This window comes from Rousettus aegyptiacus, unplaced genomic scaffold (genome assembly GCF_014176215.1).
Source record: "Rousettus aegyptiacus isolate mRouAeg1 unplaced genomic scaffold, mRouAeg1.p scaffold_m13_p_15, whole genome shotgun sequence".
Lineage (NCBI taxonomy): Eukaryota > Metazoa > Chordata > Mammalia > Chiroptera > Pteropodidae > Rousettus > Rousettus aegyptiacus.
The window spans coordinates 14,304,451-14,329,934 of NW_023416290.1; the positions used below are offsets into that span (position 1 = coordinate 14,304,451).

The following is a 25,484-nucleotide window of genomic DNA, read 5'->3' on the forward strand; positions in this document are numbered from 1 at the left end:
TCCCCCAGGACCAGCCCCCAGGACTGGCATGGCCCCCGTGGTCAGCAGCTGAGGTCTCCTCCTCCTCTCGCCCAAGCATTCTCGAAGCTACAAGTTTAAAACTAGGTTTAAGATGTAAATGAGACCGTGGATCTTTGTACTTAGCAGATTTCGAGAGCCGCCTTTCACTATTTCAGAAAACCAACTGCAAGCTAACCCCAACGTTTTTACTCCAATGGATGGATTTTTTTTTTAATATCTTTTATTCAAAATTGAGATTATGGCTTCTGGTTTGTCTTAGCGAGTATGGTGGGTTTTTTCCTTGTTTTCTTTCTGTTTGAGGATTTCAAACTAATTCAAATCTACAGATCACAATCACACATACCACAAGGTTGAGAATTAAAATTACCTGAATAGCCAAAGAGAAAAAATTTCAACTCATCTTGTTTGGGAAATTTGAACAAAGAATGCCGTTAATTTGTGTCCTTTAGTAAAATGTTTCGGCTCTCCACCTGAATTTACGTAGATAGATAAGCCCGCTGTCCTCCGTTTGAGAACAGGTACGTCCATGCGAAACTTCTGAAGGAAGCAAGAAACGGACTCACCCGTTCCATGAAAGTATCGCTATAGACCAGAACAACCAGAAAGAAGCAAATCCTCTCGACGTCGAAGAAGGCAAGTATCTGTTTCGCCCTTTTCGCTTCCAATCACTGGTTCGTTCTCAGGAGGTACAGCTGACAAGTGAGCGAGGGCTACTTCCTGCAGCTTCTGCAGCTCCCCTCAAGGCCAGGACCCGCACGAAGAACGAGCTGGGGGCAAGGAAAGGGCACAGACTCCTGAGCGGTACAGGCAGCCTCGCCTTCATCTACTTTATTTGTGACAGAGAGAGTCGGGCAGGCTTTTCCTTCCCCTGACTTCCTACTGGTGATTCTCAGTCAGCTAGGGATACCCAAGTGAGGCCCAGTTATTTAAAGCAAGCGGATGTCTTGGCTAGCGTGAGAGTTACAGCAAGGGTTGCACAAGGGTCTCCTACCTGAGGCTAAGATGATACGCGTGAGCAGCCATGCCATGTGGAAAGAGCTCAGGAAGATAGCAGCATGCAGCCAGGAGAAAAGATTTGAGGGAAGACGGCCACCTGCAACCTGGAGTATTCCAGAAAGCAGGGTCAAGGCCGATGGGAGCTCAGCTCAGAATAAAGACGCAGTTTCTAAATCCATTATAAAGTGTACTGGGCTCGCTCTGGGGTTAGCAAACCCTGGACAACCTATCCATTCTGTTCTGTAGAGGGAAGAAAGTATCAGACATATTAAATATACCCAAAATTACCAAAGGGGGTATGGAATGAGATGAGCAAAGCCTTATCTAACCCTGATATTCTGTAGAAAGATAACTAATTAAAATAAATTAATTAATGAAGTATTCTTTGTGACTTGGGCCTCACAGGAGAGCTTTGTGAGAGTAGAGAGAAGGAGAAAAAGAGAAAAGGAAGAAGAGAGAATAAAGTTGCTGGCCAATCGATACAATATAATATATATGTCCAAATACTGGATAATTGGCCAGTATTCAATATGTGGACAACTATAGAAATGAAACACAGAAAATGCAAACCTAAATACGTCATTTTCTGAATGCCATGGTTGTTCTTAAGTGAGTTAATACACAGCTGAGGTCGCAGGGTAAGTCTCCACTTGTCTCAGTGTTTATGCTCTTTTGGATGAGGTTCTTCGACTGAAGGGGAGAAGGAGAAGGAGCAGGGGAAAGAGGAAGAGGAGATGGAAAGGGAAACTGGTATCGCGAGAACCCGCCGTGCCGCGGCCATGTCTGTACACTATTTTACTTTACATGCATTCGTGCACGCGATGGAACAACTATTATTATGATTACCCCATCTCACAGTTGAGAAAAATGAGGGTTCAGAGGAGCTCGAGTAAGTGAAATCATAGAATTAGTGAGTGGCAAGCTTGGGTTGTCTGATCGCATTCCTGTTCTCCCCATAACAAAGAGGGGAGGCCTGACTCACTGGACACCCCACTTCTCTCATGACTCACGGCTAACACATTTTCAAACAGCAGGGATATTTTCAAGATACAGTAATTCAAAGGAAAAATAAAATCCATATTGCTAAATATGCTTTTGGTTCTTAAGCTAATTATAAACATGCCCTGCATCTGTACCGGGTAGGAATTTGATTCAACCAGGCGAATACATCACCTCTTTAAGGACAAAAGACATACTTCACCTGACAGTAAGCGCTTTATGGTCCTCGAGATTACCAAACAAAAGGCTTTCATTTACATGAGACCATAAGTGTGGGGAAAATGAGGATTTGAGGATAATCATCCAGGAGGAAAGAATCAATATTATCTGTAGAGAACTAAAGCACACTGGGGGACAGCAAAGATTCTGTTTTCACAGCAGCAAGGAACCTTTGCCCAAGGATATAATTATTATTTAATCAGGCTGAAGAAAGAGGACCTCACAGGGTCTTACCGTGTGCTTTCAAATGGGCTTACTCCTCTCTTCTTGGTCTCTATAAATGAGACCTTTTAAACTGATTTAATTTTGACAGCTTAGGAACCATGGCGGAGACACAGCTCAGCATGTTTTCTGCAAGAACTCTGCTGAGGGCCAGCTCGCTTTCTGGAACATTGACTCAGCATCCACAGCTGGAAACAAAATGAGTCCCTCTCCTCTGGCCAAATAGGAAAAGATTCGCGGCCAACTTCAGCCTTGAGGGCGTGTCTTCAGGAACATGCCACAGTGCAAGGAAGAGGAAAGGCAGGTCAATGGAGAGGGGAAGGACAAAGAAAATGCTGATAAACGGAATCAGTGTGGAAGGAGACACCTGTCGCCGGTGGGAACAGCAAGCTTGCCGGCCTCCCCTGACCTTCTGCCTTCTCAGCTTCCTTCCTCAAGCTGTGCCCTGCCGCCTTCCACCTGATTACAGCCGCTGCTGGAAATGTGCCTGCATCCTTCGCATCCTTAATCAATGCAGCGAGCTACACCCCATCCCTCCGGCACAGGTCCCGGCCCTCAGCCCCTTGTCCTTGCTGGCTACAGCCTTCAAGTCTCAGATGCTCCCTTTCGCTGCTGGTGGCGCCCCCACTACAGTGTTCGGTGGCTCCAGGGACCGGAGAGGAGGGGATGGGGTTGGAGCGGGCGGGAGGGACGGGCAATGGCAAACATGTTTACCCAGCTCCTGCACTTAAACAAAACCACCTCGAAGCTGGAAGAATGTGTCATCAACTGATAAAATGCTAAATGACAACTCATTTTCATTCTGCGGAACAGAATTGTTTAATATTTCATTCCTATCACCTGCTCATTTTCGCGCAGCCCACACAGGGCATAAAGGGCTCCTGGGGGAATTGCTTAAAAGGTTAGCGCCTGGAACCGGAGTGGGTCCTGCAGCTCTGCTTCCCGGCGCGGTCGCCCCGCGCTCCCGCGGTTAGTGTCTCAATGCTGCCCTCTGCTGGACGACGGCGCCACTGGCAACGCCTGGGAAATGAGACCCGCGCTTCCATCGCGCTGGTTAGAAATCAGACTCCTACACCGGAGAGGAGACAGAGCTAGGGAGCGTGCGGTTGTGTGAAAGGGGGCACAGCAGAAATCCGCCTCCTTCGAGGGCGTCCGGACCTCGCTGGGTAACTCCCCGGCTGCTCTTTCTGCAGCGCGGTCTCTTCTACCAGTTCCCAAGCTGTCCCTGCACAAAAGGAGAAGCCATTGTCACGGAGGACCTTCCTCCCTGAAAGATCTGTGGACGAAATAGAACGAAGGTATGTGGGAGGGGGAGATGCTTCCTACCAGGAAAGAGCCAAACAACACGCGGTAGTGGAGAGACGTCCAGTGCTAAACACACTGTCACCCCAGTTATGACCCCCAGCTCTGTGGAGGCCTCTAGAACCCATGGACGCAGCCCTGCCCTCTTAGCCCGGCCGCTCTCTGGCCTCCTCGCGTCCCCTTCAGGGCACTATTCTCCATGAGGTCACCTCAGCTTGACTCCTATCCCCTCCCCTCCACATCCAGTCGTTCCCTCCTGCTTCCGTCTGGTCTCCCGCCTCCGGTTCTCTGCTTCGCAAGCCCATCCGCCACCCTGAGATCTACGTGAAATGACTCAACGTGAAGTTCTTAAAACAGTGCCTGGCGAGGTGTGAGCACTCAAGAAATTTCAGCTAGAAGTTTAATTAAATTTGGTTAGCAATTCCCTACCTCGTAAACATTTTCAGGGGCTCCCTATCCCTTGGATAAAATTAGTGGGTTTCTTTCTGCCTGACTCTCAGCTTTATCTTCGAACGTTTTCCCAAACAGTATTTTAACTTCTTGGAGTTCTCTCGTGCGCATACTGTGCTGTCCTGGTCAGTGGTGATACTGGTCCCTTTACCAGAGAGACCTGCTCCCCGCTGCCTGCTTCCTCTACTCATTTATCTGTTTAAGATGCAAGCCTTCCTGAAAACGCCAACTCCTTCAGGAAGTCTTTCCTGATTAGCACACTCAACCAACCTGGTTGAAGCCGGCCTCCTCTTCCGCATTGGCCCATACTCTACCCTTTATTATAACTTTCTGAGAGTTTCTTGGAGGTCCCAAGAGCACCTCCCTGCCCCAACCATTTTCTTGTACCTGCCAACTGGAGTCTTGTGGCCTAATCTGCTCCTTTAGGGGCTAGGAAGGGCACAGCATGACCACAAGGGAGGCTTTAGCCAGTCGCCTTCACCTGGAGCATCAAGTTCTTTGGGAGATGATGATGGCAATGTCAGGTCACTACCTTTGAAAAGGGAAGTTATTTTTGGAGAAGGAAAGGAGAGAGTAATTCCGGAAGTTTGGGAACTTGGCAGAGGACAGATCTGGCAGGAGCACAGGACTGGAGACCAGAACAACGTGAGGACACCTGGGACACGGGGAAAGAAGGGACTGTGGGAGCTTAAATAGAGACGGCTAGAAGAGGCGGGAATCGGCCGAGTCCGTGACTGTGCCAAGTACTTCTTGTATTCCTTCTAAGCCTCGTAACCACTGCAGAAGTGTTATTATCTTTTAATAAGTATAAGAAGTATTACTAGATTTTTCGAATGGGAAACCGAGGCTCAGATGGACTCAGTTCCACACCTGAGGTCACACAGCAACTAACTGGCAGCCCCAAGATTCAAACTCAGGTTCTGTGACTTCCAAGCCTTTATTTCTCTCACGAAAGTTTGTTCTACTTTGAGAACAGCAAATATTCCTGGAGCAGGCAGGTACTAACCTCCCACTTCTGAGAAAAACCATCTAGACCTTCTTAAAGGCCATCCTTCTCTCAGCGTTATTGGAGGGCGAGTACTGGTGGTCCCACTGAATACTAGGGATCTCCTATAGTCCAGACGCCTTCATCGCTCCCAGCCAGGACCAGCCCTTGAGAGGATGGGGATCACTAATTGAAGGGTCACTTCCCATCTTACACGGAAGACGTCCACTTCCATACACTGCGTTTCACTTGGAGACATGGGCTGCTGCCTCATTAATCACATTCTGTCCCAGAGTATCACACTTCATTAAGCATCAGCAGTGACTACGGAGACCAAATCAACTAGAGCAGTCTCCAGAAAAGAAACCCGAACTCACAGATCGCTCCACTTGGGTGTTTCAGGAAAACCCAGACCTACATCTCCACCTGCATCACAAATCCATGGTGTTGCTGTGAGACTCTGAGGCAGGCGGTTAGAGCTCAGGACCAGGCGGTGCCGTGTCAGCAGGGAAATCAAGTCTCGAGCCTCCCTTCACATCGAGATCCACTGGAGTCCACGTGCATCCCACGTGGCACTCCAGTGATGCTGCACTTGGCAACAGTCAGAAACAGAACAGCCATGTGGGGTCAGTGGTTGCTTCTAAAATAAACTTCAGGGTGCATCAGGCTGCCGAGCCCCATGGTTCCAATATGTCTGATTCCGCAGGCTGATTTCTAAAAGGAGAGACCAATGCTGTTGGTCCACGGTTCACACTTTGAGACCTACTGCTCCAGAGCAGTCAAGGCCAAGGAGAGTCCGCTGGGAGAGCCCGGGAGAGTAAGGCCCCCGGAGCTGATTCTGCATAGGCAGACGGCGGCGTCTTTTAGTCTGGGCAGTCGCCAAGGCATGTACATCTCCACTAGAGCTACTTTTCTTTTGTGGAAAGTGTTTTTAGTTCACTGTCCTTAAGCTCTACTTACTGATGCCCAAGTCCTCTAAATGCGTTAGGGCTCATTTGGTTCAAGTGACAGAAAACCCGCCTCTGACCGAGTGAGGAAAATATAAACAAAGACATTGGTTCCAAAAGCGAGAAGTCCAGACCCGGCTTGATCGAAGTTCAAACCATGTCACAAGAACCAGCTTTTCTTCCTTAATCTCTCCTTTGTCTTTCTCTCACTCCTCTCTGCCTTGCTCTTGCATTTGGTTTTCATTATCAAAAATCCTCTTCATCTGAATCTAAAGACTAAAGCTATAGGCCTGGCAAATTTTCACGTTAAAATCTCTCCCAGGATTCCCAGCACAAATCCCCTTTGCTTCTCCCTGACATAAATCGAACCGAGCACTCACCCCAGAACCGGTTGCTACGGGCAGACAGGAAAAGGCAATATGATGATTTGGCCAAAATCACACGCTCCATTTTTGATCCGCAGACAAATCACGGGGGGGGTTGGCAGGGGACAGGAGCATGGACACTGGGCCTCCTTGAGCCAGCAGGCGTCCGTCCGCTCCCAAAGCTAAGGCACCTTCTCGTCGCGTCTCTGATTTCGCTGTAGCTTCGGCCTCCCTTCTCCCTGGAACTCTCTTTTCCTTCCGGCTTTCTTGGCTACATACTTCCCTTGCCCTCTTCCTATTGCAATCTCCTTTTCGAGATCCCGATCTTTTCAAGAGCCACTGAAATCCAGGCGTCCACCAAGCATTTGTCCTTCGGCCTCTTCTCACTTCCTGCATTTTCTGCGAGTGGTCCATCCATTCTCCTGCTTTGAAATACTTCCCCAAGTCAACTGATTCCCAAATGTGTATCTCCATCTCTGGTAGGCAGAATAACAGTCCCTCCAAAGATGTCTGCATCCTAATTTCCAGAAGCTGTGACTCTTTGGTATGTTGCATGGCAAGGGGGAATTAGGGTCGCTCGTCATCTGACCTTGAGACAGGGAGAGTGTCCTGGATTACGGGCCCATGTCTGTAGAAGTGGAAGGGAAATGCAGAAAGGTCAATGTCAGAGTGATGTGTTGAGACAAAGACTCCACCATGGTTGCTGGCTTTAAAGATGAACAAGAGGCCACGAGCCAAAGAATTCGTGCGGTTGCTAAAAATGGGAAAAGGCAAGAAAATGGATTCTCCTCTAAATACTCCGGAAAGTCCCCGACAACACCTTGATTTTAGCCTTGTGAGACCGTTTTGGAATTCTGAGCTCCAGAACTATAAGCTCATATGTCTGTATCATTTTCAGTCACTAAGCATGATGCAATTTGTTACAGCAGCAACAGGAAACTAATACAGAGTTTAGGCTATTGACTCCCAAATATATATCTCCCTCTCACGCAGTTTACGTGACAGGAACGTTTTGAAGCCAGTGTATGTGTCAAAAATTGCTTCCATCTAAAAATCCCCTTGGAAATCCCTAAATCATTCATAAAATGTACATGGACTTTTCTATACAAGCATGTACTGTATTTATGTATGTACAAATGTATACACTGTGCTGAGTTTGGCTCTTGCTTAGCGGTATGTTATGAAAACAGTACATGTTTCAGGACTAAAACACATCTTATTGGTAAAAGGCAAGATAGCCAACATTTTATTCGGGGGAGCGAAACGGCCTCTGTCTGGCCGCGGCCCGCGGCATCACCAACGCAGCGGCAGACGGCTCACGCAAAGTGAGTCGCTGTGTTCCCGCAAAGCCGCACTCATCAACACTGGGACTGGAATTGCCCATAACTTTCACGTGTCATAAAATATACATTTCTAACTTTTTAAACCATTTTTAAAACCAGCTGTGGCCCCAATCCGGCCCGCAGGGCACAGCTCTGCCAAGGCCTGCTCCAGAGTCACAGTCAGAGAGGCCAGAGGCTCAAACTGAGAGGCACCTGCCACTTGGGCCCCACTGAGAAAGGAGAAGGTTGGGGTGTCCCATCTCAAGGTCTCGCTGCAGGACGTATGCTTGCTGGGCAGAAGGGTATGAACGCTTTGTAAACTAGTTTTCCCTTTCTCCGCATCTCTGTATCTCTGTATCCGCTTGCTAACTGTGGATTTGCAGACATTAAATATGCTAATGACATCCAGCTCCCCTATACACCCAGCTGCCTCCTGGTTCTCTCCACCTGAACGTTCATAGACACCGGAAACGCACTGTGTCTAAAATTAAGCTCAATGAAAGTCGTCGTCTCTACCTTTCTTTCTCCCCACCCACCATATCCAATCATAAATGAAAAAAGAGAGAAAAAAAAAAACCTTCCACACACCTGACTCCTTCAGGTGGCACCACGATTCACCCGGGGGCGCAGGTCGGAACTCTAGAGCCCTTGCTTTCCCGTCTCCCCCTCACACTCCATATCCTCGGATTCCACGAGATCCTGTTGTGTTCACCTCCTGAGCCCATCACAGACATGCCCGTGAACTAGTCCCATGGTCAGCGCCTTATTCCCAACCTTCATGACTGGGGCTCTCCATCACCATGGCCTCCTAAAAGTGACCTTACGATTTCCAACCTCACCCCGTCCCAATCTCCCCAACTTGTTTTGGCACAGTAAGTTCCTCTGGCGAAGGTACACAGCCCTCACTACGTTACTCCTTGGCCTGAAGCCTTTCAAGGTGTCGTTTCACGTACAGATGACACCAGGCTCCTTAGCATGGCATGAAAGGTCCCCCGCCTGCCTACTGGGGTCCTGCTGCTCCTCCCTCACCCTCTCTGGTCAAGCAAAGGGAACTACTCGTAGCTCCCAGATATACGCACTGTTCTGCAACGTCATGCCTTGCTTATGCCGTGTCTCCTTCCTGGACTTCCACGCCCTTCTGTCCACTTGCCTAGTTTATACTCGTTCTTCGAGCCTCTGCTCAGCACTCCTGTCTTGTGCGTCAGGTCCCTGGCTCTGCCCCCAGCGCCCTCCTGTGCGGAATTGCTGATCGCCTCTCTCCGCCACCTCCATGTCTTACGTCTGTCTCCTGGCACGTTTTTAACTCCATTGAGATTGCTTTCCTGCCTGCCTTCCCTTCAGGCTAAGGCTCCTCGGGGGCAATATCTCTTGGTGTCCCCAGGACCGACCACACACAACATCTGGCCCTTGGTTGCTACTTAACAGACACTGGCCGATGCTCTAAGCTTGGGCTGACGCAACTCCGCCACGGCGCAGTGCGAGTTCGCTGGTTCTGGCAGGACCCGAGACCGGCAGTTATTATTCCTCTAATTCAGAATCTCACTGCTTTTCCTGAAAAGACGGTGCTGCTTAGGCCTTTCTGTCAGGGAAGGCCTGTCCTGCGGGAGGCCCACCCCACGAAAGCTTCATCTCACGCCTGGCTTAGCAGCGGCAGTGGGATCATGCATCATCCCCGGCAGGTGAAACCCAATGCCCTGTGTCACCTTGCACCGAGGACATGCTGCGTGCTTTCTAAGCCCCCCTTCGGTGTCGTTTTACTTATGGGAGTCAGACATCGTGTCCCGGCAGGAACACTGGAGGCCCCTGTCACAGACTCAGCAGCTCAGCCAGCCTGTCTCTTCCTCCTTCTCTCTCTCTCACGCGCACGCGCGTGCGCACCCACGCCCACACACACACACACACACACACACACACACACACCTTGCTCTCAGGGCATCTGAGGCTTCATGCTGGCTGAGCAGCCTCTGGCCCCTGGGCAGCCTTGAATCAGTCATGGAAGTCTCATTATTAAGTCATCCCGGGGGGCAGGTTGTTCCCCTGATAAAAACTGACAAATCGGCCTGAGCCGTGCGGCAGGGAAGGACAGGTGTTGCAAACGCCAGTGCGTCTGATGGAAGGAAGGGCGTGGGAGAGGGTTCTTTCTTCTCCTTTGCAAAAATTTTGGGGCAACTGCTTCTCAGGGACCGGTACTTGCCAGCACCAAAAGCCCGCGCTGTCAGCCGGCCTCAGCACCACACTCATCGTACCTGAGTTGTCCCAGGACGGTGCTTTTCCAGCTTCCGGAGTTTTCTCTGATGCCTTTCAGGGCCAGGCCTGAGGAGAGCAGAGCCTGAGTGTCTCCTGGTCCAGGCTCCCTCTCCCCGACCTGGCTCCAACCCGAGTCTGTCCCAGCCAAGCTCCCCAACTCCCCAACAGAGGGACCCCAGGCCAGAAGCCTGGACCCATTTACATCCGGTTTCTCACATTTTGGTCTCACCAACTGCAAAGGATGCATTAAATTTCTCCATAAGCGAAAGTCAAAGATCATAAGGTCAGAGGGATAAACCCGCTGACAGCTCTAGCCCCCTGGCCTCTCAGGGCAGATGCTGGCGGCATCCTGTGGGGGGTAGAATTCGCTTGTGTGTCAGTTTTCAAACAGTCCATCATGTGGCAGTCATGACCTTCACCTGTGAAATGCCAGCGGCACCCCCCACCCAGTCCTCTCGACAACCGAATTACCCCTTTGCACACACGAATGCCCCCTGGGATTTTAGGGGAAGAGCTCCTTGTGAAGAGCCGCCTTTAGGAAATCCCCTTAAGGTGAAGTTTCTGCAGTTTCCAAAAATGCTAAGTCGTAGTCACTCTCATCTTTCCAGGCTGTAAGTCGAAAAGTGCCCAGAACATTCAGGTCTAAAACGAAGCCCGAACCAAAATTCCTTCTAACTTTATGAATGTGAAATTATCATCTGGAATTTTAGATACATCTTAGGTCTATGCCTCGGCACTGATTTTGCAAAGACAGGAAGAGACCCAGGGTCAATAGTAAGTGCCATGGCGACGACCCCTCCTGAGAGAGTTTCAACGTTCTTTCTGGCCGGGAAGGCCCTGGGGACACCCTACATCCCCAACGTCATACACTTGACCTGGAGTCCTCTAACCCTCTTCAAAATGTTCTCTGCCTCTGCCCTCTGTCACCCAATCAGGCAGGTGTTTAGATATGTGTAACTGCCTTTTAACTAAATTATATATATAAATAAAACAAAACAAAAAATATTATACCAATTATATTTTAGAAACGTATTTCTTTGCTCAAGATGCCAAGTTATATAATTCATTCTGTTGGCTTCTAATCTATTTGGCTTAAGAGCTCTTTTGATTGATGGCAGACATGTGAACTAATTCATTATATATTCATTCATTCACTCTGTTACTCTTTATTAACTGTTCATAGAATGCTTCACATGAATTGGGCCAATTTGATATGCACAAAAGCTTCATATTATTCACGATATGTCACAGAATACATTGCTCTGCAGTGGGACTTTCCAATGTGTATGGGTTTTTTAACTCTAAATTAATGGATCGATAAGGATTATTTTTAAAAAGCATGTGTTTAGAGTCAAACCCAAAGAATATAGTAATATTGTCTTAGAGAGGTATGGTGCTTTTAAAATATGTCTGCAAATTGTTTGACACTCCTGTCATTTAGAGGTGGCAGTCTATATCCCGTGTCCTTGAACCTGGCCCAACTCTAGAGACTGGCTGACCAACAGATAAGGCACAGATGGCTCTATGGAACTTCTGAGGCTGTGTCATAAAAGCGACGTGGTTTCTGCCTGGTTCCCTAGAACTTCCACACTGAAGGCTCCATGAAGTAAGTTATACCACATAGAGGCCCCCATTCTGTGAGGAACCCCAAGCCAACCCACATGGAAAGAGCACACGAGAGGCCCTGAGACCACATGACAAGGGGGAGATGCCTGTACGGCCCCCAGTTACCCAGCCTTCCCCGTTTCCAGCTTTGGCTACTGCCTGAGTGCAACCATCTGGTAGACCCCAAGGCAGGTTAACCTGGCAGAGCCTTCCTGATCCTCAGAAACAGTGACCATTGCTGTGAGACACCATCAAGTTTGGGAATGGCTTGTTACGCAGCAATAGCTAACTGATACAGGAAGAAAGGGAAGGCTGTCGATGTGAATCTCCACTACTGCCATTAGAAATGGTCCAGAAAGTATTCCCTATTAACTGCAACAAAACACCTTTCTCTTTTTATATTTAGTGAGTTATTTGTCTGGGTAGTTAATGTTTTACATGCCCTTTAGTAATGTTTGGCCTCCCTATTCATGCTTGTCTCTAGATAGAGACTCTAGCTTGCTTACATTTTCAGAAGAGACAGTTAAAAGAAGCAGCAGTAACCATAGTTCTAGCCAACATGTAAATGTCAAAATCCCTGAAGTGATGAGACACAGAAAGCCAGAAGCCTTTTTGCCTCCACTTAATAACTATGTAGCCGGTGCCCAAATCAATGTTCTCTAATCACTACACAACTAAAATGGCCAAACTTCATTCATCCGCAGGAAAAGTTTCCATTCTGCCTCTTCTTTTCAAAGACAGACAACATGATAAATTGCTGTTAAGTTGTCTAGTTAACAGTCACCATGAGTTACTTTCTGTACAGTTCTATTTAGCCACAAACAATTCCATCTCTCTCTGAGGTTTGTCTGTGGCCTATCATGCAACAAATGAATCAGCTGAGGGTTAGCATTCTAATGAAACCTGATGGGTTTCGTAAATGGCATCTTCCTAGTGTAGAAACAGGACTCACTAAACATTATCCTGGAAAGGGCTGGGCGGTATCTAATGCAATAACAAATCAGTCACAGAAGCATCAGAAACCCAATAGCAACACATATAAGGTATAGGGTGGGGGACCGGAGGAATGAACAGACCAAGGAAATAAGCTAGAGGACTGTGAGTGTGTCGTCTCTTCTACAACTTACTAGCATGAGGTCAAAGCTTGTGAGGGTAAGAAAATGGGTTATGAGAGGTGTCAATTTGGAAACATGGTTTTTAGGGGGTTGGGCTGGAGAGTGAAAAGGAGAGTTTGTACTGCAAAAAAGCAAAAGCATATGTGTGTTATCAGTGAAGCTACTGACAGCGAAGGCTGACCAAAGCACCATTCCCGGTCAAGAGGCACCACGGGGAGATGAAAGAGCGCAGATGGGGGCCACGCTCGGTGGCTGCTCCAGCACCAACCCTGCCCCTTTCTCCTCTGCATCCTGGGTTTCACGCCATGCTACATAGCTTATCAGATCAGAGCTTCTTATTGCAGGATCCAAACTCAGCAGGGGTGAGGGCAGGACAGGCCCACTGTACCAGAGACGGGCGAGCCCGGGGAGAGTAAGGTAGACTTAGATCATGTGATATTGGAGTAGTTGAATTTCTCTTGGTGACGTCAAGATGCTGGTTCCATTATAGGTATAATTATGCAAAGCTAAGAATCCAGGAAAGAAACACTGGAGAAGGAATTAAACACAAGATTGTACTTGAAAGTCCCCACTGTGGTCCTGAAAGAAAACAAACCAACAGCAAGAGCAGCAATTGAGCAGAGTCTCGAGCAGAGAAAACTCAAACACACTCACTGAAGTCAGTGCGAACAAAGTTGAGACCAATTATGTAAAACATTGTATGTACCATAAAGCTTTCAAAAAATATATATATAAAGGAAGGAACTCTACACATGGAGGAAAAGATTTCATAAAAAGCATAAATGATGAAGATAAATTAAACAGACCCAATTCATGGGCCAATTCTTAGGGGAAAAGAGATCATACAATAATTTATTTGAAAACATCTAAAGGATTGGAAAGAGCAGAACCTAACCCACACGTCTGTAGAGCAGCGAGGCCTCAGCCCCCAACGCCTGAGTGACCTAGAGAGAGTGAGATGATGACGATTCTTCCAGAGCTGGACGTTCCTGTGCATAAATCCGGTATCACTACTAGGGAATAACCTTAGAGTTAGGTGGTCATGTAGAGCAAGAACTTAAAAAATCAGATATTTTGTTATGCTGACACCAAAAATCATGTTTAAAAAAATTAATGAAATCGATCAACTGAACACTCCAGGGCGACTAGTTAATGAGTTCTCAAAACAACCACTTCCCCCACCCCTACTATTGTCGCTTTCTAGATCCTTTATGTGTATTTAAAACCCATCCTATGAGCAGTATTTTTAGCCCTGCCAGCAGTAGCCTAAAGAACAGGTATCTATCTTCTAATTGGAAGTGTCCTGTATTAGTGACAGTTGTTTTTTGTTACAAAGAATGGTAAAAGTAATTTCTTTTACATCATTTACAGAACAGATTATCTCAAAAAATAAAGAGGAAGGGAGGGGATGATACTTGTTTAATAATGAATATTCGGTTGGAACGCAAGATGAAAGAAAAGTCTGCAAGTCTTAAACGGTGCTATATCTCGATGATTAACCAGTTCAGCTCAAAACACTCAGTGTGCTAACAAATCTATGTCATTCCACAAGAGATCAGGCATATTCCAGTTAAAAATTAATTAAAAATATTAAAAAATTGTTTTATATTTTCTCTATTTTATAGCTTTTTATCCCAAAACATATAAATCTGAGGTTTAACTATAAGCTGACCTGATATTTAAAAAAACAAAAAAACAAACAAACAAAAAAACACCAGATGACTCTGCTTAAGTTTTCGTTTGCCCAGCCCACTTCGCAACTCCTCCTTTTTGTCGGTTTCTTTTGGGAAGCTCCTCACCGTTCCTGCGGTCCTGTGAGGGCGGCGGGGTCACCATGCTTATTCCAAGCCCACCAGCAGCCCCACTCCCCGCCGGCAGGAGCGGAGGAGACCCCAGGCCAGTCGCGAAGCCACACCCCCGGGGCCCAGTGATTGGTTCAGGATGTACGTGTGGCGAAGCCGAGCCAATGAGAGTCCCCCGTGCTACCTGGGCGACTCGGAAGGAAAGACAGACGGCTTTTCCCGTTTGGGGATCATGGATGGTGGAAATGTCAACCCCAGGCTTTTCAGCAATTTAGAAAAAAAAGTTGTGCAAAGCAGAAAGGGAAAAAGATCCATTATGTAACAAAAGACAGAAACAAGCTGAGGAGAGAGAGACAGAGACAGACAGAGAGACAGAGACAGAAAGCGGACACGTGCCAGCGTGAGCAGGCTCTGGTGTTTCTCCCTCTTTTTATAAGGTCACTAATCCTGTCAGACTGGAGCCCTACCCTTGTGACCTCATTTCATATTACTTTCATAAAGGCGCCTCTCCAAATACAGTCATATTTGGGGTTAGGACTTAAACATGTAAATTTGGGGAGCATAAACATTTGGTCCATTGCAATGCCAGAAGAATAATCTTTGCACGCCCTGGGCCTGACCATGCAAAAAAAAAAAAAAAAAAAAATGAATCTTTTCTAGACCTCAAATTAAAGGAGTTGAGGTTTCTGGCTCTTGCAATGCAAAGAACCCAGATTAATACAATTTATATGATTATTTTAGTATTTATTTAATACAACTTATATGATTATTTTAGTATTTATTTAATCCCATCAGCTTCACTGGATACAAAACTGATATACGTTATGGTTCTAATTTTATAAAACAATAATGTATATAATAATTCTAATTCCAGCAATGGCAAATGTTATGACCATTTATTATGTGCCGGGAAATACAGTGAGTGTGTGTGTAGAGAAACAGAGAAGTCAGACTGTGCATGTGCCAGCCAGCCTGCAGGACATACTGTCACAGAGGGTCTCTCAGGATAGCTTTGCAAGCTTAGAGATAGAGGGGTGATTTTCATTTCTTCGTATACTTATCATTTATTTCCAAATCTTCTACAGTAAACTATATTACTTTTGGAATCAGAAAAAAAAAAAAAGTCCTTGAAAAAGACTCTACTCCATTTATCAAACCGGCAAGGCTATTTCTCATTAATTGTTGTTTTAATATTAATTAAGAACACGTACATGATGTTGTGGGAAAAATCAAACTAAAATATATTATCTGTCATAGTATTTTATTTTGTGCATCTCGGAGCTGTGTCTTCCTATTAATTAATCTCACCAGTATATTTGCATAACTCTTTTTTAAATTCGCTCACAGAAAACTTCCCTATGTACTAAGCAGAAAACTGTTCTTACCCTGAAATAAAATAATGGAGTTCTTGGGATTAGAAAATCCTTTTGCATTGAATCTAAACAACAGCTAAAAATTTGTTGCCTGTCTGTTTATTTTAACTCTCCCAAGAACAAGAGTCCATTTACCTTTCTTATGTGACCCATTGTTCTTTTCATCTTAAACGGAAATTTTAAAAAAATCACCAATGTCTTTTTCAGTCAGTTTGAACTAAGTGGGAAAATGAAATGTCACCTGAAAGAGACAAACCAAAATGAGGAACTAAATTTATGTGATTTTTTTTTTTTTTTAGTTTTTTGTTTTGAGTAACCCCTTATGAGTAAAACCTGCCTCTTAGCATGGCGATCTCATGCCATATCCTGTTTTCCCACCCAGCCCTCACGCCCTCCCCAGACACAGCCACAGCTGTAGGAGCAGCTGCCACCACCAGGGAGGCAGACACATTCTGAGTGTCTGCAACACCGAAGTACAGAAAGGGAAGGACAGTGAGGTGTCGTAGCGTTAACAACCAGGGCTCTGCGGTTCTACTGTCTGGGCTAGAATCTGCAAGTCGTCACTTCGAGTGGGTGACCTTGGGCAAGTCGCGAACCTCTGTCAGCCTCAATTTCCTTCTCAATTTAGAGATAATAACGGCAACTACCAAAGAGGTGTGTTGAGAAGAGATGAAATAGTCCTCAAGGGCCCAGCCCAGGGCCTCGCACATAGTAAGTGCTGGATGATAGTTCACTATTATTATTAGCCAAAGACTTTCACAAAGATTATTCTCTTTTCTCCTTCAGTGTTCTCTGATGTTCCCAGCTCCTCTCGTCCCCCAGGAGACCTGATCACCGGCACCCCTCTCCCCCGTCCTCACTTGGTGTAGGAGGCGCTTACAAGACTTCAGGGCACCTGAAGTGGCATGTACGCGTGCGTCTCTCCACTGCGGCATAACCCGCGAGGGTTAACAATAGTAAGACTGTGTCTTATTCGACTTTGCGTGTCCAACATCCAATATCTAGTGGATGTTCCGCCATTTTTTTTAAGGACTGAGCAGATGGACCCCTGGCCCTCTAACAGATGAGGAACTTGAGGCTCAAGAGTCATAAGCAGCTTCCAAAAGATCACAAGCTGGTAAGTGCCAGAGTCTAGTGCTTTCATTAAAGGGTCTGAAAGAACAGTGGTATGTCACAGTTTAACGTCTTAGAGAAAATAGACAGGCTTAACTAGAAAGGGGACAAGGTAAAGGAACTGTTAAAAATGACGAATTTGGGTCAAACATATGATAATAGCATGTTCCATTTGTAAGAAATGACAGCCTTTTCTAGACATGATGAACCAACTTTAAAACAAAGAAATGTAACCCAGCACAGTCATGGGGAGATAATCTAACTCCATAGCAGAGAACAGCAGTAACTAACCGTGGAATCTCATATGAGGTACTCTGCACATTTCTTAAGACCTCCCTGTTGTATGTATCTGCTGCTTTAATCTGAAGCACCATTTTAAAACTCACTCAAGTGGTTTTGAAGTTTGGAGTGTTGTTCTTTTGCAAAGGTTTGAATCGAAAGTGTAACCATAAAGGAACAGTGATCCTGCCCACTCTTACTTAACCATGTGGATGTCTTAGTAAAGTTTCAGGGAATTTTTTAACCACCGATTCTCATCCATTTCTTTTTTCCTTTCTTTCTTTATTTTTTTTTTTTTTTAAGATAGCTAAGTTTGTGCTTTGGAAGTAAGAGTCTTCATGTCTCTGTGCCTCTCTTGAGCAGGAACAAAACACTTTCAAACCTCTTTAAGACGCAAATGCAAGTCCATTCTTTTTCCTTTGTCCATGTTTAGTGCTAAAGGAAAGAAGAAGCAGTCACCTCTTCCCCTGTCTCTCTCACTCCGACCCTCTGTTTGTCTGGTCGAAGGTCAGGCTGTCCCTAAGCGAATTCAGAGCTGTGGTGTTGACATACCACACACACCATGCGAAGTCCGAGTGGAAGGCAGCTCTGGCCTGGCCAAGAAAGCTCTGGCCACTCACACTCCCCAAGGCCACTCCCTCACGGGGTCGAATCCATGAACCCAGATTGATCTAAAATTGATAAAACTCCAAGAGGATGACCCAAACCAGCATGGCATACTCTTCTCCAACTTTTTGGAGCAAAGTTTCCTGTTAACTAGTAATGATGAAGAGAATAAATCATTCCTGTTATTTTGAAACCATGGGAAAAAATGTTTTAATATTTTGAAATTTTTCTACAAAATATCCCTGTTTTAAAAACGTGAGGAAGAATTTGAAATCTATTTAGTCCATATACTTTTTAGCCTAATAGCATAAAATGCATTTGTCGTAACTTACTTTCAGTCGTAACAAAAGTCACGATCATTTTTACTCTAAATCAGGAAGGAAGATGACTTAACAATAGTACAAAGTTACTGACTGAATTTACTTTTAAAGGTTTTTAATGTGTTCCAGGAAGGGAGATGGCAAATTACAAATCTTTTTAAAGCACTAGATCACTATTCCGTTTTTACCAGTTCATGAAAAGGAGGCAAAAACAAGAAAATCAAAGAAACGGTAAACATGAACCCAGAACGCAGAAAGTTACATTCCCTGCGCTTATCGTCATCCCAGAGTCGAACATTCTTTCTCAGCAAAGGAGCAGAAAAAACGCTTAAGACCCGAAGCTGGTCCGCGGCGGCTTTTGCCTGAGGAATTCGGTTCTCGCCTCTGGCGCTAAGGTTTTATCCTTTTCTTGGTCTTCTGAAAATTCAAAAGACCCAACTTCACACATTTATACCTTTCATGTCTTGGTTTGCTGGTTTTTGTTTTTTCTTAATTTATATGTTGTAGCAAAAGGATGAACAGGATTCAGTACAAAGTCAGGGGAGGTAAAAGCCTAATATGAAAAGACATTCCACCAGGTTGCCAGAAAAATGTGCCCGGCAGAATTCCTAGCAGGCCACGTTCCTGGCCTGAGTCCCTGAGAAACTCTGAATTTTGCAACGACTGCAAGGATTCTGCGCGTGTTCATTATTTAGTACCCTGTTCCAGCCGGCAGCAGTGACATTGCCACTTGCTACTGTCATCCAAGAGGTTTACGGTAGCAGGAGCTCTGGACGAAGCTCTACCGATGCCTTTATTATAGTTGGTCTTTCTCCTTACTTTGCTCTGTACTTATAACCAGCAGCGGCTTTGGAGTAATGAAATCACCTCATTTTAGCTGGGTCGTTTTTGTAAGTCAAGTCTACCAGCAAGAGACTGAAACAGACACAGTTTATCGATGGAAAAAGAGGCCATAGACTCTTCAGAGGGTTTTGCAGGTAAACCCAGAAGAGATTTTCACCAAGTTCAGTGTTTTGTTTTGTTTTTCTTTATGAGAACTTCAACGCCTCAGTTAGTTCTGATTCTTTACCTTCCACCGTGCTGAGTTGCACTGCTATGTTTCGATGTCTTTATTTCATGAGCATTCTTTTCTCCTGAAAGTCAACATTTCCACTACAAACAGTTTGCACATATTCACGCATATTTTCATTCCTCAGTGACTTTCAAGAATTTCTATTTTGTGCTACTATTAAGGAGCGTAAGCCTTAGAATGTTCATCCGACTGCATTAACGCCTGCGTGTGGGCGGGCGTGTTGCCGTTACAATCCGCCCTGCTGTTTTCGTATGCAGTTTGCTTTGACAATCAGCAGACAACGTACTTGAAATGCTCAGCATCTCACTTTGAGTTCACAGTCTCTGTTCATTCAAGTTTGGATTCTTTTGCACAAAACTCATCAACCGAGACACTAGTATAAAATCTAGGTGATAGTTTTATTTCTCAGACGTGTCTATATCCATCTGTGAGTGCCACGAGACACACATTTCAGTGATTCTTCTGAGAACGTGTTCCAACGCGTGCACACACACACACACACACACTCACAATCACACAGTAAAGCTAACAGGTGAAATAATAAAAGCTGCCCTTTTTCTAACCCTTACTATATGCCAGACATTGGACTAAATATTTTTCTCACAGTATCTCATTTAGATTCACAATGATGGTGGAGGGAAAAGGCTATTATTGGCCCCATTTTACTAATACTTTAGAGTAATTCTTCCAAAGTCATAAATGGGTAAATACCAGAACTGCGTTTTGAGCCCAGGGCCTGCCTTGCCAATGCCTGTACCCTGAAACACTGTATTTTAATGCCTCCTCTGCAAAGGGCTGTGTCCAAAACCATCGGCTGGGAAAACACTACACCATCATTTCAGTAACTTGCCAAGTCCAGCGTTTATGCACCTCATGGTCAAAAGTGGCAACCCAGAAAACTGCATGGTGGTTTTCAAAGCGTGAAGAGATTTTTTTTTTAATAGCTTCCAGTGCTGTCTTCCACTGACATAAAGACACTGGAAGCTTTTTGCTTTTATTTTCATTTGTTCTTAATATTGAGTTGCATGTACTGTGACTTGTGACTTGAGAATTTTATCCACTTTCTTTTCATGTTTGTTAAGGTATTTCCTACACGAAGAATTCTTTTGGCCATTCTAGAACTCTTGGTAAATACGTTTTTCACATGGAAACTTCTTTTTAAACCTCAGGATGATGTATTGGGTGATAATTTCAACATCTTGCTCAAGGGGGATGATATTTGTTTAGCATTAGCTTGTTGACAAGCATTAAGTTAAAAAAAAAAAGACTTGATCAATAACTGCAAAAATGTTTCATTGAGGAATCTGGTCTTTCTTTGCTGATACAAAACTTTCTTTTCTGTCAAAGCCCGTGCCTCATAGTGTTTGAGTAGGAAGGCCCTATTTGTTCAAAATTCAGAGGGCTTCCCGGGCCACCTGCTTGAACGACGCTTCACTGAGCTCGTATCCAGTTCTTTTGGCTATTTAATCTTATTTCTATGGGTGCGGTCGGTCCTCCCAAAGGACCGTATACTGGACCAGAAAGCAAGGGAGCCTTTTGCATGGGCAAAGCAAGTGTGGGCAAACTGTTTTGGTGGCTGGCCACCTGATCCGGTATGGCCTGTGAGCTAAGAATGGTTTTACCTTTTTAAATGATTAAAAAGAAACACATGTGCAAGTTATATGAAATTCAAATTTCATTATCTATAAATAAAGTTTTACTGGCACACAGCTACGATCATTCATTTATGCATTGCAGGTGACCGATTTTGAAACACAAGGACAGAGTTGGCTCATTGCTTCAGGCTCACAGAGCCTGACATGTTTACTGCCTGGCTCTTTACAGCAAAAGCTGGCCGACCCCAGGTATAAAGAATAACTGCAGTTTTTGAATAGCTTGTTCGGACAGCAGAGCCTTTCGGTGTTCTGATCAGCAACTCTTTATCTTCTTACTGGATAGCTTTTGAAATATGCGGTTTGGGATAGCTTAGCTTCCTGTATGAATGAGAGATGTCTTAGCACTTTAAACCGTTACACAAATTATAGAAGAAATAAACTTCGAGACTGGAAAGAACTTTCAGAATTATCAATTGTCAAAATGTGCCATTTACTTTATCTTCTGAAACCAAATTCACAGGACACCCCGCGGCCCTCCTCCACTGACCAGGGCGTCACCTTGTGGGCTAGGGTCTTGTTGGGTAGAACTGAGGTGCCAGAGCAGGTGTCCTAAGCAGGGGTGTCGCTTCCAGGTGACGTTATGCCGCTCGGCAACGGACTCTGGAACTTGCTTTCTCAAAAACTGCCAGAAGTCAACTTGTTAGTTTGGTTCTTTGCATCTTTTGTATAGATGGAGTGAATACGGGCAGCCGGGCGACCTCCCGGAGAATGCACCAAGAAGCTGCCTTCCTGCGGACTGAATCAGCAAGTTCAAGTCTGAGGTCGCCTTCTTCCCCGCGGCTTTGCCTACCATCGCCCATGTCACAAATTACCTTCTTCGCTTTTGCTCTTGGTGAAGTTTGACTCATCTGCGCCACTCAAAACGATGTTTATTTAATCTGGACATTTCCCAGGACTCAGCAACCTGAGGACACAAAAGAGGTCACTTTTACAACGTTAACCCAAATTTTCTATTCTTCTGCTGCTGTTCACAAAGACCTCTGGCCCCTCGCATCATCCCGCAGGTCAACATACTATTTTCCTTATGTGAAAACAAAATTCTATTTCTTATATTCAAGCTATAAAACTTAGAATGTGATATACATTCTAGGTCAGAATTTATCATGACCAAAGTGAATAAAGATAAAGGTTGCTTTCCTTTTTTATCTTTTTTTTGTTCTGAGAAATTTAAAGTATTCAAGCGAGTATGAAAAATAATATAACAAACACCCATATTATGTTTGGTCATATTTATGTCCAGTCATTTATTTTTTTGCTTTTTCTAAAGACAAAAACAGTATTGGTGTAGCTGAAATCTACTTTAACATTGCCTTTGGCATCATTCCCTTTGCTGTCTCCGTAGGAGATATGATTTCCTAAGTTTAGTCTGTTTGTAGGCTGTTTGCTGTTACCATATCTTTCCTTCCTAATTATGGTCCATCCTCTGGTTAAGCTCATCTTATAGTCAATTTCCACATAGAAAATGGATTGGAAGGTCATGTGGATGGAAAGAAAATGTACCCATGGTAATCTCTAAGTTTCACCAAATCTTGTCTCCTTAACCTACATCTGTAACAGACCTGAAGAGTATCTTTGGATCTGGAGTAACCCAGACAGATCAGTTATTACTGGAATGTTTATCCCCACTTCACAGATTAAAAAAGGAAACTCACAGAGTCAGCCCAGTATCCCCTCCTGGTGGCATCAGGACCTGAACCCCAGGTCGGACCCTAAAGCTTTTTTGGTTCTGCTGCTCTTCCAGTTCTGGGGCTCAGCAGAGTCCTTGTTTTCTTCCAGCTCTCAAACCTCTTAGACCCTCTCATACTTACCTCTGCTCCAAAGCTTTGGAAAAGCTGAGGCGGTAAGCATCTTATTTTTAATCTCTTATACATATATAACATTGGCTTACAAGGATCTAATCGGTTAATTATTTCAAATCTTTAAGAAACAAGTTATCTTTTCCTATCTGAATTCTCTGAAAGTTTTTTTTAAAAAAATGTGGGAAGCGTCACAATTATTTCATTAAAATTGCAGAGACAAAAATCTTACAAAGATAATACTGAGAAAAGAAAGAAAATGATAGGCCATTTCTCATCTACAATAGAAATGCATGAAATTCATTATGTGTTAGCAAATTTAATCAAGCATACATTGATGAGACTATCACACCATGATCAAGTAGGTTTTATTCTAAGAATTCAGGAATGATCAGAGAAAAAACATACGAACCTCTTTGCGTGTGTATGTGTGTGTGTGTGTGTGTGTGTGTGTGTAGCATTAAGAACTTTACACTTAAATAATAATGGTGGTCACACTCGATGGTGGGATATAATAAAGATATAATCTTATTTATAAGAGAAAAAAACATAAAATGTCTAGGTGACATTTGAAAAGAAATCTACAGTACTGATTGAAGAAACTTTAGTTTATTAAAAACTGAGTTTACTAAAAGAGGATTCTGCTAGTTGGAGAGATCTTATGGCAAAAATAAATTCTGAATCTTTGCAAAATAATTTATCAATTTAATACAACTTCAGTAGAAATCTCAAGGAAATAATTTGAGACCTATGAAACTAATTTTTAAATTTATTTGATAGAATGAATATATAACTGCCAATAGTTTTAAAAAAAAACAAAACAGAAAGAAGGATGAGGGAAGACTCATTCTCCTGTATACTAATACATGTTTTAAAACCACCATAATTAAAAATAGTGTGCCATAGCGAAGAATTAGGCAGAACGATTTATAGAACAGAAGACTGGGAATCGACCCACGTATAAATAAACAGATTAAATGGTAGCATTCAAATCAATGTGGAAATGATCAATAAATATAGATAGAATCACTTATTAAAAGAAATTTCAATTGAATTAAAGCTAAATGTAAAAGATGAAACCACGAATGAACGCCATTTGCTATTTCTTTCCCACTCCCAATTTTCCTGTGCCAAATCTGAAGAATAATACACATCCAACATATCTATATCAGAAGTAAATTCCAAGAAGATAACAAAGATAATACTGAGTCATCATCCTTCTCTTGGGAAAATGACAGTGCCTTTTGGAGGAAGAAGAGTATCTTGCTTTTGTGGTGAACCATCACTGCACAGGGAATTTTAATAATCTGACAAAGTATTATGATTTCATGTTTGTGAATTTTCTAATTTTTTGCACAGCAAAAGCTGAATATAATATAGGAATGCATTTTCTTAAGCATTTGTACATTTTTTCAGAAAAAAAGTCCTACTTATTTTTATAGATCTTTACAGTTTTTTAACTACAGGAAGGGGGAAAAAAATCCACATTCATTGATAGCTGTCGTAGATTAGTTTTCAACCTAAGACAGAGCTCGAGACAGGGATTCTTGTGAAATGATTGAGTTTAAAATTGGTCTCAGAAGGGAAGAGGGGGAGACAAGGGAGGGCCGGGGAGGGGAAGGTACAGGTGTGGTCTTGGCTGGGCCCACAGGGCTGCTCGCCGGAAACACTGCACACGGACGGGGTCCCTCCTTGAAAAAAGAAGGCCGGTCTTTCGTGCCTCTTGTCGGTCAGTCAAGGCACAGATTGCTCCCGTGGGAAGGAGGAGAAGAGCCTTAATTTCCCACGCCAGGCACCCCGATCCCAGCACCCTTCCCCCACACACACCTTTCAGCCAAGGCCCCAAGAGACAGTGGCAGCTGGAAGCCATTAGCAGTCAACACTCTCGGCAGCTGGGAGCGGGTAGATAGGGCCAGTGAAGGGAAGGGGCGGGGTTAGTGTGGCCTGGAATTAAATTTGAAACTCAGATGAATGAAGGATAATTTTGCATATAAGTATGGCCCATCCAATATTTATTCTGAAATATTTACATTGATATTAACATATAACATTTATATTACATAGTTTATTAGTTTGTGTTATATTTATGTATTACGACTAAAAAGTATTGGTTGTTCATCTGAAATTCCACCTTAATTGGGCATCCTGTATTTTTAGTCGCTGAATTTGGCAGTCCTGGTTGGGCCCCCAACACCATCCATGCCAACAGCTCGCAGGTGCCAGGCTCTTTTATAGAAACTTCTTCACCTGGACTTTGGAACAACTTTGTAAGAGTAGCAGTATTTCATTTTGTTGCAAATGAGGAAAGTGTTTGATAACTGGAATATAATACAGAAATAACTAGAAGAAGCAGAATGTGGACCTAATATGACCCCCAGCCAGAGTACACACAGCCTCCACCAGCCACTCTAAGTGGGACCCCTCAAGTCACTCTACCCCATCACACCAGGACCTCAGCTGCGGTTTGGCCAAGCGGAAGAAACCCCAAGTAGAAAATGACTTACAAGAATCCTAAAAGAGATGGGAAAAAAGTCCCCACTCACCCCTTTCCCTCCAACCAGGCATCATGCAGAGTAAGCTACTCTTTAAACTTGCAGCCCGGGCTCTTTTCCTGCTTCAGGTAACATGGCTTAAACCCAAGAGAGATGAGTAAACCGAAACATTAGGGCCAGA

The 25,484-nt window shown here is 44.4% G+C and overlaps 1 long non-coding RNA gene across 1 annotated transcript; it reads left to right on the forward strand.

Moving 5' to 3' along the window:
* Positions 1 to 3,562: 3,562 nt before the first annotated feature.
* LOC107519665 lies at positions 3,563 to 21,757 on the forward strand. Its single transcript, XR_001599142.2, has 3 exons — positions 3,563 to 3,755; positions 17,001 to 17,087; positions 21,686 to 21,757. It is a non-coding gene; the product is annotated as an uncharacterized LOC107519665 (long non-coding RNA).
* The last annotated feature ends 3,727 nt before the right edge of the window (positions 21,758 to 25,484 follow it).